We start from the raw sequence: 15,790 nt of genomic DNA, 5'->3' as shown, positions 1-15,790 counted from the left end.
TTGTGCATGTTGTTTCTTAGTGTGTCCCCAGCATGGCTGTGGCCTGTGCAATCTGGCAGTTTTCCAGGAGGTATCTAGGAGCAGCCTGGGTAGCACTGGGCAGCTTAGATACAGGTACTCAGTTCTGGGAAGAGGATGAAGAGAAGCTCATGTGCCTTGGTCCCTGGGCTGGACAAGGGCCAAGTGCATCTGACAGTGAAGGTGTAACCCAGGAGCAGGCTTGTTCAGTCAAGCAGGTACAGTTTGCTGCCATCTGTTTGGGGCAGCCATGGTGCTTCCCCTCCACCGGGCTTGAGGTGCTCAGCCTTCTGCTGGGCTGACTGTACTTGCGAAAACATCAGGAGATGGATGTGACAAAGAATTAATTACATTCGGGGGTTGATGAATGAGCAAGAAGTCAGAGCAATGGTGCAGGGAGAGGACAAAAACCTTGAGGTGGAGGATGGAACTAAATGTGTTGACGATCTGCCATCATAGCCTTTTGCAGCAAGGACCCATTCCTGTGCAAAATTAGATGATCCCCAGAGGTCCCTTCCAAGCCTTACCATTCTGTGCTTTCAAGTTCTAGTTATAGGGATGGATATAAATGTTAGAGGGAGGTTTGATACACTTTCTAGCCTGCAAATAGAAACTTGCATTTCTTTTATCAGGATGTCCTGCAGAGTCCTAACAATAGTTTTATTCTTTAATGTCCAGTATTAACTTTTTTTCCTACTACACTTTAAAATACACTTCTTGTAAAGGAGCAGATGCAAGCTGCATGCAAACTTACCAAGCAGGAGAATTTTGGTTGCAGCCCCACATTCTGGCCAACCATCAGTCTATCTCATATTTGCAGTCAAGAGGGAGGCATCTTCTCAAATGGGTTAGAGGGGTACAGTTTCTTTTCTCCCCCTGCCTCCCCCTTCCTTTCCTTAGGAACAGATTTCTCCTGTGTTGTCTCTACTGCCCCCACTCCAGCTAGTGTGAACGCTGGTCTGCTTGGGACAAGTTGTGCACCGCTCTGAAGATCCTGGCGTCACCTCTTTGTGGTCTTTCCCAGTCTAACAGCTGTGTCTCGATGCAGCTCTGGAGGTATTTTGTCCTTGGCAAATGATTTGCAAATCCTTTGCTGCCACTTGTTGATAGTTTTGAATGGAAATCAGATTAATGATTGTTTCTCTAGTGGCAATGTTGGCCTCTTAATAACAGTTATCCAGCTTTCTTCTGCCTGTTTAAATATCATGTGCTCAGATGACTCCAAAAGAACATATCTGGGTAGTGTGCAAATGTCTAAATATAGCAATAATAATCTCTATCTTTCTTTTCAGTCAGCAGAATAAATTAGGGGATACACTTCCATTTGTGTGGAGTACACACTGAGATGAGTCTGTCTTGACATCTGTTTCAATACTAATTTCTGATGTCTGCCTGATACCTCTGGAAGAGGAGAAATTCTGTAAAAATCTCTGAATTTGTCATTGGTCTCTGGCTGTGGGTTGGGTTTGTTCCCTTTTATACTAGAGAATTACACAGTTCTCAGCCCCTTTCCAAACTGCCAACTTTCTGCTCTGCTGAAGTTACTTCTGGCTCTAATCCCAGTATTTTGGGGGAACAATAGATCCTATTTTAGCCTACACAGATTTAATTGCTGTGAATAAGGTTGACAATTATCTCCTTTTGTATATGAGAATCCCACCAGCTGTTTTAGATGCATTTAAATTGCTGCACCATGCTCAACTCACTTGTCACATCAGGAGCCACAATGCCGAATCCCAGGCACCTGGTAATCTGTCCTCAGCCTCTATTTTAAACATCATGTGTGCAGCATTTAATTCTGTTTCTTCTTCTTGCCCTTCAACCTTGGTTCTCCACACTGGGTGGCATTCTTAGTTGTAGGAAGGCACGTCTATACCAGCTATGCCTTTTGAGGAAAATGCATTTCAAATAGCAAGAAAAGCTATTCAAAGAAGTAGGTGGGTGCCCTTGTAGGTTTGGGTTTCTGAACGTTGTGGGCTTTTTTTGCTCCCTCCACCCCCATAAACTCTGGCACCTGAGGTGGGAATCATCTGACCACACGCTGACAATCTGCTGTGTAATTGTCTACGGGCAGCTTTACTGTCCGCAAAGAGGAACAGACATTTCATGCTAATGTAAACAACTAAAATAGGTCAGCTGAATCATGCCCCCAAATGTCCTCTTTCTCTTTGCTTATAAATAAAGTCTGAGTAATTAGCTCAGACTTAGCTGTCTGCACCATAGACATCTGACTAGGTCTCATCTCTGGGGACCATTCTTGTAGCAGCAGTCACATGTGTTTGTAGACATATGTAGAGAGCTAAGAGGATTAACAGTACTTGGCTTCTTGATGCAGAGGCTCTGCAAGTGCCAAGGTGAAGATGCTCTAAGCTTGACTTCTCAAAGCCAAAAGCAAACCTGAGTGGATTTTCCCATATCAGTATTTGATGTACGCAGTTACAGGGCACTAAACTGGTGTGTGCCATCTCTTTCTCATTGCAATCTTCCTAGACTCATAAGATACAACTTCATAACTACTGGGGTGTTTTCCTAGATAGCTCCCTATCATCTGCTATTTCTGCCTCTATATTGTCTCTTTGGCCTTGGCTGTGGCAGTATGTCGGTTTGGTTTAATAAAAGATAACATATTTTGGTGCAGATGTCCCTGCACAATGGCAGGTGAAGGTGGAGGCCTCTTGCACTAGGAAAGCTCAAAAGAGGATGCTTGTGAAAGTTTGCTTTCCATCCTTTGCCTGGGAAGTTTGCTCTCCTGCTGATTTTCCAAATTATTCAGCTATTGAATCCTGCAGGGTTTTCTTCTCAGCCTGCATACAGACATTCCTCATGGTCTAGTCATAAGGTCTGTGGTGACACGTTGGACTCAATGATCTTTGAGGTCTCTTCCAACCTTGGTGATACTGTGGTAACTCCTGCTCCACCACCACTATTTGTGCACCCATCCCAGAACCAGGGGCAAGACCCTCAGCAGCCAAGATACCACACAGAGGAGCTCAGCCCCAGTAAGGAGGCCCAGCCAGCACCCATGGAAGATACTGGAGTCATCAATCATGGCCCTACCTAACCGGGGGGCCACCAGGCCCCCCGGCCTTTGTTGTCACCACCACCATCACCCAGTGTGCACCATGGGCACTCACCAGTGATGAGAGGAGGATCCCTCAGCCCAGATGGGCTCAGCTTGGGGCTTCTGCCTTTCCTGGCGGGGATTAAAAGGAGGAGTGGGCAGGGAGGGCAAAGTGGCTACACTTGGGGTGGGAGGAGACTCCAATAGAGCCCAGGTGCTCTGGGATTTGAGGGGAAAAAGGGCAAAAATGGGGTTGGTGAGGGACTTTTAGAGTGTCAGGTAATGATAGGACTGGGGGGAATGGAAAAAAAATAGAAATGGGTAGATTCAGATTGGATGTTAGGAAAAAATTTTTCCCCATGAGAGTGGTGAGACACGGGAACAGGTTGCCCAGGGAGGTGGTGGAAGCCTCATCGCTGTAGGTTTTTGAGGCCAGGCTGGATGTGGCTCTGGGCAACCTGCTCTAGTGTGAGGGGCCCCTGCCCATGGCAGGGCAGTTGGAACTGAAAGATCCTTGAGGTCCCCTCCAACTCCAACAATTTTATGACTCTAAAACAATTTTGCAGTTTAGGATGGATGTTAGGAAGAAATTCTTCCCAGAAAAAGAGATTGGCCATTGGAATGTGCTGCCCAGGGAGGTGGTGGAGCCACCGTCCCTGGAAGTGTTCATAAACAGTCTGGATGAGGCACTTAGTGTTATGGTTTAGTTGATTAGATGGTATTGGGTGATAGGTTTGACTTGATGATCTTGAAGGTCTTTTCCAACCTAGTTAATTCTGTGCTGGGCTACTCCATTTCCTCTGCCTATTTGGACACAATTAACTATCCTTAATTATAGCACTTCTTAAAATATTTGATACTGGTCTTGCTTACTATGTTTGTTCCAAGTATTTGCCAGTCTGTGCATTCTTGGTGTGCCTGGATGTGTTTGCAAATGAAGACTTAGATTGATGTTTCATGTGAGCCAGAGGTGCTTTTGCTATTGACTTTGCAAGGGGTGAGATTCCTAATAGAGACATATTTGCAGCACAAGTAGAAGAAACAGTAGTGCTGGAGAAGCATGGCCTGGTACTCGCTGTGTAGCTGTTCCTGTGCCCAGACAGGCTAGAACTAGATCTCAGTTTGGAGCTATTCTGCATTTCAGGCTTCATAAGGTAGCAGGGAGGAGCTCCCACTTGGTGCCAGATCCTGTGAACATACCAGGTAAGGCACATATCTGTTGCTTTGTGCTTTGCTCCCTCTGTGTTCCCATATGGACACAGCCCTGGACAGCCTGCTGTAGGTGACCCATCTTGAGCAGGATGCCTAGAGCAGATGACTTCCAGAGGTCCCTCCCAAGCTCAACCAATATTGCATCTCCCAGAACTGTTCTTCAGCCTTTCTGTGCCTCCTTTGCTCTTGGACATGGGCAGCATCTCTTCATCCCACCTTCCCTGCAAAGGCAGCAAGAGCCTGTGGGGATGATTTACCCCGGGGTTCAGCCTTGGTGCCTACCCAGTGTTCACATCCATGCCATCTGAGGCACAACAGGACTGGTTGCAGCACACCTCCAGCACATGTTGTGGCATACCATGGTAATAGGTGGCATGCAGATCTCAGAGCTTGAGTTCCTTGGATAAAAGTAGCAGATGAGCCTGGAAAGGAGACCCTTGTCTGCAAGTTCTGTGCACACACACAGACACTCATTTGCTCACTGCTATATTTACTGGCAGGTAGAAATTCTGCATTTGGATGGATCCTTCTTTTTACTGGTGGTGGTTTTGCTAGGGTCCCTATGTTAACTTTGTTTCCAAATCATCACTACACTTGACATTTTAGCTCTGTGAGGTCTTAGCAATTGAGCCAAGATCTTAAGGAATTTGACCTATATTCCATGCAAATGTAACAGCATAACATTTAACTGAACTTTGAATAGCTTGCCTGCAAAATAGCATATTTTTTTCTGTGCAGGGGTGAGTGTGCACATATCTGTACATAAAATATATGCAAAAAGTACTGAAACCTTTTCTTAAGATTATTTGGCATTAAATACTGTGACATTTGAATGCCCTAAATTTGGGGAAGCCAATCTTTCAGCTGGCTGTTATTCCCAAGCAGAATGAATGAACAGTATACAAACATTTCAATGGATCAAGATCCATCAAGATTAAGGATGCTGCCATTGTTCTACAGCCTTCGCCCTCCCCGGCTCAGGATTGCTGATATTTAGCTTGGATTTTTATAGCTTCAAAGATGAGGTCTAAGTAATTTTAGTAACAGAAGTAAAAGATTGGATGTTGTACATTTCTGTGACAAGGAATCACAGAATTGTCAGGGTTGGAAGGGACCTCAAGGATCATCTGGTTCCAACCCCTTGACCATGGGCAGGGACCCTTTCCACGATCAGGTTGCCCAGAGCCACATCCAGCCTGACCTTAAAATCATCCAGGGATGGGGCTTCCCCCACCTCCCTGGGCAACCTGTTCCAATGTCTCACCACTCTTGTAGTGAAGAACTTCTTCCTAACATCTAATCTAAATCTTCCCTTCTCTACCTTGGATCCATTCCCCCTAGTCCTATCACTACCCAACATCCTAAAAAGTCCCTCACCAGCTTTCTTGTAGGCCCCCTTCAGATACTGAAAGCCACAATATGGTCTCTGAGCCTTCTCTTCCCCAGACTGAACAACACCAACTGTCTCAGCCTATCCTCACAGGAAAGGTGCTCCAGCACACTCATTGCAGTGTTTTTTTGCACGTGGCCTCTTCCTGCAGATCTGCTGTTTAATGTTCTCCCAGGGGAAAAGTGATGGATGTAAAACTCCATCAGCAGGATGAAGTTTTTCTTTCAGCTATTCTGAACAGTCAGCAACATATGAGTGGCTTTGAATTCACTTTCTCTGTGTGGGTTCCTGGTAATAAAGCTGTACATAGTGTTTTCTTTTTTTCCTTTTGTTTTTTACCCCTTACTTCGCCTATGTATGTGTGCTTTCATACATGCACAGTTTGCTCCAATGACTTTTTAAGAATACAGGAGCAGACCGCCTGCTTTCAGGTTATAGGAGCGTCACAATACCTGCTGGAGTAGAGGGATGTTGTGAATAAGGCATTAGTGCTTAGCTGTGGAAATGTGTATGCTCTCTGTTACATTTGTAAAGATTAGCTTGGGGCTAATTTCAGTTGACAGCTGTATAAAAGAGATTACTACCATCACTGTGGAACTCTTGTGGTTAACTTTCACACATGCTAAATATGAGAGGTAATTTTGTTTTTAAAGCTTGGACTGGTTTTGCATAAGCCATTTATCTTGATTTTTCTCTTAACCCTGAGAGAGCTGAGACTGCAGTCCACAGCTCCATGACCTAATGGATTTACTGAACTACTTTAAACACATACCTTGCTTCATTGTAAGCATAAGGAGAGCTTTTATTTCACAGACTCACAAAACTTTCAGGGTTGGAAGGGACCCCAAGGATCATCTAGTTCCAACCCCTCAGCGACCCTTTCCACTAGATCAGGTTGCCCAGTGCTACATCCAGCCTGGCCTTAAAAACATCCAGGGGTAGGGCTTCCATCACCTCCCTAGGCAACCTGTTCCAGTGTCTCACCACTCTTTTGGTGGAGATCTTCTTCCTAACATCTAATCTCAATCTCCCCTCCTCTAGCTTGGATCCATTCTCCCTAGTCCTGTCACTACCTGACACCCTAAAAAGTCCCTCACCAGCTTTCTTGTAGGCCCCCTTCAGATACTGGAAGGCCATAATAAGGTCTCATCAGAGCCTTCTCTTCTCCAAACCGAACAATCCCTACTCTCAGTAACTCAGGAAACTGCTTGAAAGAGCCCAGTGTCCAGTGCAAAGCCAGAAAAATTAAGATCGTCCTTACAGGGAGAGTCTGAGGGAGCTGGGGCTTGTTAACTTGGAGAAAAGGAGTCTAAGGCATGGCCTCATTCATGTTTGTAAAGCTGTATAGGGTGAGTGCAAAAGGATGGAGTCAGGCTCTGCTTGGTGATGCCCAGTGATGGAACAAGGGGCAGTGGGTGGAAGTTGAGGCATAGGAAGTTCCATGGAAACATGAGGAAAAATGTTTTCCCTGTGAGGGTGCCAGAACACTGGAACAGGCTGCCCAGGGGGGTTGTGGAGTCTCCCTCATATTCAAAACCAGCCTGGATGTGCTCCTGTGTGATCGGCTCTTGGTGATCCTGCTCTGGCAGGGTTGGACTAGATAATCCTCTGAGGTCCCTTCTAACCCCTAATGTTCTGTGATGGTAAAGTCCTGCAATAGCATTTTGGAACGTTCATGCAAATAATGTCAGAATGGATTACCCTCCCAAGATACCATTTCCTTCAGTCCAAAGACAAGCTGTATTACCCATTTGTGTTCATTCACACTGAACTTTTGGCACAGATTTTTAGAACTTTTTTCCATCACTATCTTTCACTTCTTCAATGTATGTTCAATTTTGTACTCTGGGGCCTTGCCTGGTTTAATCCTGTAGTTAGGCCTCCGAAGCTTGGCAAGTGTAGTAGTTTCTAGCTGGATCCTAAAGTGAACTTGGCCTAATATGTCAGTGTGATTGTTAATACAAAACCACACATTTTCACACTGGAGCACTGAAAGACTCATCTTTATGGCTAAACACTCACTTCCTCCTTGGTTAAGAGCATGAATTCAGCCCCATGGCTTTGGAGAACTGATTCAGGGATGGCTTCATTTTCTGCCTGCAGTGGACAGAACTAGTGGGTATTTTGCTGTGAACAGTGTGACAGAGTAATGAATGAATGAAACTGTTTCGTCTGCTTGAAAAGCTGCCTTTCATCTGTGGGAGGAGGTGAACAGCTAGGAGGAAATATCCTTCAAGTCTTTTCTCAGTGCAGAAATAAATCTTGTGTGGGTGAAAGCAGGGAAACAGCCACCTACCTGGAAATCTAAGACTATAAATGAGATGTCACAGAAAAAAAGCAGAGGCATCCACTCACAAGCTAATCCAGTGGTGGAGGGTGGCGGAAAGGAGTGGGGGAGAGAGAAGAAAAGCCAGCAATACCTGTAGAAAAGGGTTTTTTCTGGTATCCTTAATCATCATTCTAAGAGTGTTGAAATGAAAAAGCAAATCTCTAGGAACATATTGCCTGTTGTATATAGGCATGTTGTTCATCTGGGTTGCTTCTGTGTTATTAGCTGGGATGGATGCAAGCTCACACCAGTACTTAGGGTTGCAAGGTAGCATGTGTGTACCACAGCTGGAGTGAGGAGGGAGGCTGGTTGTAGCTCTTCCGAGCAGCTGGAGCCTGCTGGGCTGATGGCAGAAGAAAAGAGCTCTGTGCTGCTTAATGAATTAATTTTCAGTGTCAAAACAACTACAGGTGCTTACTTGCCACTCTGAACCCCCAGCCTCAAGTGGAACATTGCAATAAACCTGCCTGTGGATAGATCTGCTTTTGTCTACCTCCTTTTTGCTAATCCTTAAAGAGGAGCTATTGCATTTGCCCTGGGAGTTAACAAATTGAAGTTTTTATAGATCAGGTGAGAGCAGTTTCCTCACATAAAGATACCTTGCAGGACATCATACAAGCAATTCTTCTTCAGAAGGCGTAGAGAGGTGATTGTTCCCTTGTACTCAGTTCTGATGAGGCCAACCTTTGAGTATTGTGTCCAGTTTTGTGCACTTCAATACAAGAGAGATGTGGAGGTGCTGGAGCCAGTGCAGAAGAGGGGCAACGAAGTTGAGGAAGGACCTGGATAATAGGTCTTATGAAGAGCAACTGAAGGAACTGAGGCTGTTTAGATTGAAAAAGAGGAGGCTGAGGGGCGACCTCATTTCTGTCTACAACTACCTGAAAGGATGTTGTGGAGAGATTGGTACTGGTCTCTTCTCACTGGTAATTAGTGATAGAACAAGGGGTGAATGGCCTCAAACTGGAGGTTTAGACTGGATATCAGGAAAAAAAAATCAGGGAAAGAGTAGTCAGACATTGGAATTCTGTGACTCTGTGAATGGGCTGTCACCAACCCTGGATGTGTTTAAAGGTCACTTGGATGTGGTGTTTGGGGATATGGTTTAAGGGTGAACCTTGTAGAGTAGGGTTATCAGCTGGACTTGATGATCCTGAAGGTCTTTTCGAACCTGAATGATTCTGTGATTCACCTTAGCTAATGGACTCTGCTTTAATTTTCTGTTGTGGGCTAAATTGTCTGATGCAGCCCACAGGGTCTGACACTGGAATGTCAAAATGTCTCCAAATGTTTCTAAAAAGGAAGTGCAGCAGAGAAAGGGGCAGATACATCAACTTGCATGTAAGGCAGCTGCACTGGGGTAAATTATTTTGTTGTTTTGAGCAGGTGGAGTGAGGGACAGGTGTGGTTAGGCATTTTGTAATTATCCTTTTTTCACTTTGTAAACAGCAGGAAGGTTGGTAATATGTTGGTAATATGTTCAGAAACATTCTATGCCAGAATTGCAGAATGTCACTTTTATCCACAGTAAATAACAAACCTCAGCAGCAGCCCTTGGTTGTCATTGCTTAGTTCTTATGATTATTGAATACAACCAGTATTTCCTAGAAAAGAAATTGTTTACTTCAGCTAGAAACTTTTGCTGAAGCAAACAGAAGTTAATGTAATCGCAACAAGTATGATATAGGGAGGAGTAAAGCAACCAAAGAGTGTATGTACTAACATTGATGTGAAAAGTAGCTGAATAGTACTGCTTCAAAAGAGTTGAGTTGGTTTGTTGTGGGGTTTTGGTGATGCTGCTTTTTGTTGTTGGTTGTTTTGAGGAAACTGTTGTCAAAATGAATTTTGAATTCACTCACTGGTCTGTTTTGTTCATTTAAGATAAACTTAGGATTTTGTAATCAGTGACCTCAGCACAGGAGTTTGAGCTCTGCTTGTTGAATGAAGAATAGCAGCACAGTGTGACCTACATTTTCCATTCATCTGGATGGGATCTGGGGTCTCGCAAGATACCAGCAGAATGTTAATTGTGAGCCAAACCAAACTAGCTGGCACCTATCTGAAGGATTTGCTTTTGGCTAAGGGCATGTCAGAGATTAGTCTTGTCAAGTACTAAAGTGTCCAACAAGGTTGATGCAAGTACCTCCTCAAATGTGACCAAAATCCACCACCTCGTGTGCAGGCTTCAGTAAGCTGCTGTTTGCAAAGTACAGTGTATTTTTACTAGCACCATTATACCATGATCTAAACCTCAGGACTGTTATTAAATATAGGACCTAATAATGTAAAAAGAGGAACATTTCATCCAAATTAGATGCATTATTTGCTGATGGATGAGAAGCTGGACATGAGCAGACAGTGTGTGCTTGCAGCCCAGAAGGCCAATCACATCCTGGGGCGCATCAAAAAATGCACTGCCAGCAGATCCAGACTGGGGATTCTACCACTAAGCTCTGGTGATACTTCACCTGGAGTACTGCATCCAGCTCTGGAGCCCTCAAATACATAGAATACATAGAATACATAGAATAAACCAGGTTGGAAGAGACCTTCAAGATCATTGCGTCCAACCCATCAACCAATCAAACACCACCCAAAAAACTAACCCACGGCACCAAGCACCCCATCAAGTCTCCTCCTGAAAACCTCCAGTGATGGCGACTCCACCACCTCCCCAGGCAGCCCATTCCAATGGGCAATCACTCTTTCTTTATAGAACTTTTTCCTAACATCTAGCCTGGGCATGGAAGGAAGGGCATGGACATGGGCATCTAGGAAGGGCATGGACCTGATGGAGTGAGTCCAGAGGAGGGCCATGAAAATTATCAGGAGGTTGCAGCACCTCCCTCAGCCAGCCTGAGGGATCTGGGGTTGTTCAGCCTGAAGAAGAGGAGGCTCTGGGGAGACCTTATAGCAGCCTTCCTGAAGGGGGCCTACAAGAAGGATGGAGAGAGACTGTTTACAAAGGCCTGCAGTGACAGGATGAGGAGCAATGGCTTCAAACTAGAGAACAGGAGATTTAGATTGGATGTTAGGAACAATTTCTTTACTATGAGGGTAGTAGAACACTGGAACAGGTTGCCCAGGGAGGTGGTTAGGGCCCCTTCCCTGGAGATATTCAAAGTGAGGCTCGACAGAGCTCTAGGTAACCTGATCTAGTTGAGGATGCCCCTGCTGACTGCAGGGGGAGTTGGATTAGATGACCTTTGGAGGTCCCTTCCAACCCAGACCATTCTATGATTTGGGTTGAACTTCATAAAAGAGTGGATAGAAGATAAACAGGTAATTTGGAAGACATGAGAAGGGATGCAAAGGAGTTGTACGTGATTACGCTTATCTGATGAATTCATTGTGGAGTTACGGGGAGGAAAAACAAAAGCAAGAATTCCCTCAAAAACACGTCTCAGAGTAAAAGCTAGAGAATTATATGGGATTCAGTCTTTTTCTTTTCTTTTTAAATTAATTTTTCTCTGCATTTTATTAATTATAGGACAACTCTATGATGAGAGGTCTGATGGTTTGGTTTTTTGGAAAGGAATGTTTTGTCTCATTTCATTCACTTTATTGGAGGGTAGCTTACATGTCAAGGCAGACAGCAAAAGAGATATGAAGGGGAACTGAAAATCTTAGGAAGCTGAGGCTCTTCCTTTCTGGAATGAGGAGGATGGCTGATTTTTCCATGAAAATTTTCTGAGGTCTAATTTAGGGTAACTTTTTGGAGATGTGATGCTCTTGTTCGTTCTGCTTTGCTATTTGCATAAGCAGCTTAGATGCGGTTTTTGTCCTGATAAGTTGCAGTATGAGAAAGCAAGGAGGAAAGACAACAGTGAAATCAGCATCAGAGTGCTGGTTGAAAGAATTGTCTCAAGGAGGGAGTTAAGAAGCAGCAGAGAAAAAAGGATTTCAAAAGGCAGCAGAGAGATGTTTGAAGCTGAGTAGAAGGTGTTACCAGCGTCTGTGCTTGGCATCAGGCACCAACACAGTTCAAGATCTGAGATTAAAAATCACAGGGCTCCACTGCAACCCTTTTCCAAAGTTGGCCTGCAAGATGGGATGTGAGAATAGAAGAGTGCAAATGTCAGGAGAGGCAGTTTTAGACACCTAGGCTCTGCAATATCTGGTAGCACCCATAGTACTGCTTTGGCATTGTGATTAGTTCAGGTGCTCAGACGAATTTCCAAAGCAAACATAACTATCTGCCGGGGAGAGGAAAACTGGACGTGAGGGAGATAAAGTAAAATTCTTGGGTGAACATATACTGACATCCAAGCCTCACTTCTCAATATTCAGTCTTGCCAGGTTTCTTCTGACTGTATTTTCTTCTAGCAAAGTGCCTGGTGTGCTGGTTCAACTCCAGGTGTTTCATGACAGCTGAATGCCAAGCTGGTCTGTTAGGTCACTTTGTTCTTGTAGCCTTTGAAATGTATTTGGTGCCTTGGCAAATTTTCTTGGCAGCAGCTTTATAAAATGATATCTCATTGTATATAACTGAACAAGGTATTAAACATCAGAACATCTCCTACCATTCAAGCCCTGAAATCCATCACTAAGCATAGAAACCTGTCTTAGTTTAGAGTGAGGCAGATGCTGGTTTACCTCTTCCAAAAGGGAGATGGGGGTGGGAAGTTCACACAAAGGATTGGATAGGATTGGAAAGTTTAAATAGCAATGCTATTCATAACTATGTACAACAGTACAAAGCATATAAAATACATAAAAAGCTTAACACAGAAGCTCATTAAGACAAAGCTTCACACAAACCTCCCTTTAAACCAGGCTAACCAACCCAGGCCTTTGTGCCCTGCCCCTGCCAAGCTTCTCTACCCTCCATACCAACACCATTGTGACACAGCAAAAATTCAGCTTGGCAGCTCCAGGCCCCAGTTAGGCAGCTCCAGGCCTAATTGGCAGCATTGCCAAGGCTGACACCAGGCCTCCCCCACATGAGATAACAGCCTGTGCGTCCTCCTGGGAGGAGAGAGGGTGGGAAGAGGAAAGAAACCTGACACTGCAGCCAGTTTTATAGGGCATGCAGGACTTAGGGGAATGAAATACACTTCCCAGTCCACCTCCTGGACCTCACTAGCCTCTGGAGGTCTTCAACTTTATAGTTTCCTAAAGGCACCCGAGCCTCAAACTACCACAGAATCAGAGCAGCTCCAATATTTGAGTGATTTTCATAAGTAACAATAGTTGTGAGATCAGAAGTGATTTTTGGAAGGAGTAGCTTTTGTCTTTGTCTTCTTCTAAACAGGCTTGCAAGCAGCTAGCAGCAACATTAAGGAGACTGATTAGCTAAACTGAATATTAATTAGCTCTTTGTATGATAAAATTGCACTTTCTGTGCCGCTGCAATATTTTAATCATCCTTGGAGCATTTCAAGTTAGAGAGGTTTTGGCCAGCTGATTTAAATTGTTTGATATTTGTGCCTCCCCCCTGTTTCTGAATATATGCTTCCTTTTCCCTCAGTCTGTCAAGAAAATGTCAAACTTTCAGACTGGAAGAAGCTTATCACATATCAGTGTTTGTTCTCCGGTTGCTCAAAGGTTTGGCACTACAGGGGGTGAGTGATTAAACTGCTCAGAGGTGCTTTGCAGCTAGATGCTCCTTTATCAGTGCTCTCTGCGTTTCACAACATTTTATCCACAGCTGATGTTTATTTACAAGGAATACTTGTAAACAGCTGGGAGTATTGTGCATACAGATGCCAGCCTGCAGCATGTGGCATTTGGCACTGTAAGGAAACTTCCAGTTTCTGATGATTAGGGGACTTGAGCATTTCCCCTATGAAGAGAGACTGAGAGACTTGAGAGTAGAAGACTGAGAGGGGATCTGACCAGCATGTATAAATATCTGAGGGGTGAGTGTCAACTGGAGGGGGCCAATCTCTTTTTGGTGGTGCACAGTAGTAAGACAAGGAACAATGGATGCACATTTGAACATAGAAGGTTTCACCTCAACATGAGGAGAAACTTTACAGCAAGGGTGACAGAGCACTGGAACAGGCTGCCCAGAGAGGTTGTGGAGTTTCCTTCTCTGGTGACTTTCAAAACTCACCTGGATGCATTCAGGTGAGGACTACCCTAGGTGATCCTCCTTTTGGCAGGGGGGTTGGACTCGATCTCTGGAGGTCCTTTCCAACCTCTAACATTCTGTGATTCTGTGAAGCAGTTAATTATAGTGGATGCACATTTTCTTAGACTTTTTTTTTCCTACTCAGAGGCAGGAATACACATTTGCAGGTCACGGTGTCATGTTTCTTTTAGAAGATTAGAAGACTATTTTACCCTTGAGCAAGCCCGACACAGAACTGAGATTTCAGGTAGAGCAGGCAGGTTGGGGCAGAGTCTCCTGCAAGCTTTCCTTCAGGTTTTTGTTTTGTTTCAACAACTTTTCACAAGTCTTTTGTGGTTATGTGAAATTTCACTGTAAGGAAAACACTAGAGATCAAGAAGTTAGGTATGTCTTGAACTTGTCACCAGGATTATGATGCGTCTTCAAGCTGTTTGACCTTCTGGAGAGGCAACAGTTGTTTTCCAAGACATTGTGTGCCTAATGTGTGAAACTGTTTGTTTGTCCAGTAATGGAAATGTGGAGAGAAGTGGTTGGTGGAAGTGCTTGTGGAAGAGGGCATCCTTGCATCAAAGACATGGTTCTGGCTTGAACGGGTTCTCTTTCTGAGCCCAGGACTGTGAAAGCATATGTCTTACTGAGCACCGTGTCAAGTGATGCAAAATTAGTGATTTGTGACAAGGTTCTCATGTAGAAAGTGGAAAATATGTTTGAAGTTGGCTGTTCTGAGATGGATTATACTAAGCCCTATGACAAGAGGCTGAGGGAGCTGGGATTGTTTAGCCTGGAGAAGAGGAGGCTCAGGGGAGACCTTATTGCTGTCTACAACTACCTGAAAGGGTGGTTGTAGCCAGGAGGGGGTTGGTCTCTTCTCCCAGGCAACCAGCACCAGAACAAGAGGACACAGTCTCAAGCTGCACCAGGGGAAGTTTAGGCTCAAGGTGAGGAGAAAGTGCTTCACTGAGAGAGTTGTTAGCTATTGGAATGGCTGCCCAGGGAGGTGGTGGAGTCACCATCCCTGGAGGTGTTCAAGAGGGGACGTGGCGCTTGGTGCCATAGTTTAGTCATGAGGTCTGTGGTGACAGGTTGGACTTGATGCTCTTTGAGGTCTCTTCCAACCTTGGTGATTCTGTGATTCTGTAATTACAGTATCTTGTATAATGCAAACTGCTGATTAGGGTTTTTAAACGGTGGTGGTGGAATAGCTGTTACTTTAGCTTCATCACTGACAGAAGGAAGATGAGCAGTTATGGTTCAAGTCTCAGGGTACCCTTGGCTATCTGAAGCTTGTACTGAGTTTTAGTGCTGCATGCCTGCAGCTCTTGGGGTAAATCTGCTTTCTGCTTGGCAGATAGGACAGTTGAGAGTGTTTGTGGGGTTTGGGGGGTAAGGGGGGGGTATGTTGTTCTGCAGTGCTAAAGGGGTGTATTTAGTATACATCTCTCTGCTGTGATACAAGCAAGCTTGACTTGCATGTTAGAATATAAGGAAAAGCCTTTCCTTTGTATTTCTGTCACAGCATTTCAAAGGCACACCCCTGAAGCAGAACAGTAGCAGTTGCATATTTTGCTGTGCCTTTAGCAGTAACAGCTTTGTAGATTTATAGCAGGTATTTTGTTTGTGCATGACTCAGAACTTGACAGAATGCCTTAGCCAACAGATTGATTATTCACAATAGCAGAGATGCTGGCAGGTAGAAAAACCAGC

The 15,790-nt window shown here is 44.6% G+C and overlaps 1 protein-coding gene across 1 annotated transcript in view; it reads left to right on the top strand.

The window, feature by feature from the left end:
- Positions 1–15,790, top strand: part of PPM1H (protein phosphatase, Mg2+/Mn2+ dependent 1H) — a 152,768-nt gene that overhangs the window by 56,895 nt on the left and 80,083 nt on the right. The window lies entirely within an intron of this gene.

This window comes from Dryobates pubescens, chromosome Z (assembly GCF_014839835.1).
Source record: "Dryobates pubescens isolate bDryPub1 chromosome Z, bDryPub1.pri, whole genome shotgun sequence".
Lineage (NCBI taxonomy): Eukaryota > Metazoa > Chordata > Aves > Piciformes > Picidae > Dryobates > Dryobates pubescens.
Note: the sequence above shows the minus strand (reverse complement) of the source record. Positions and strands in the feature narration are given on the sequence as shown.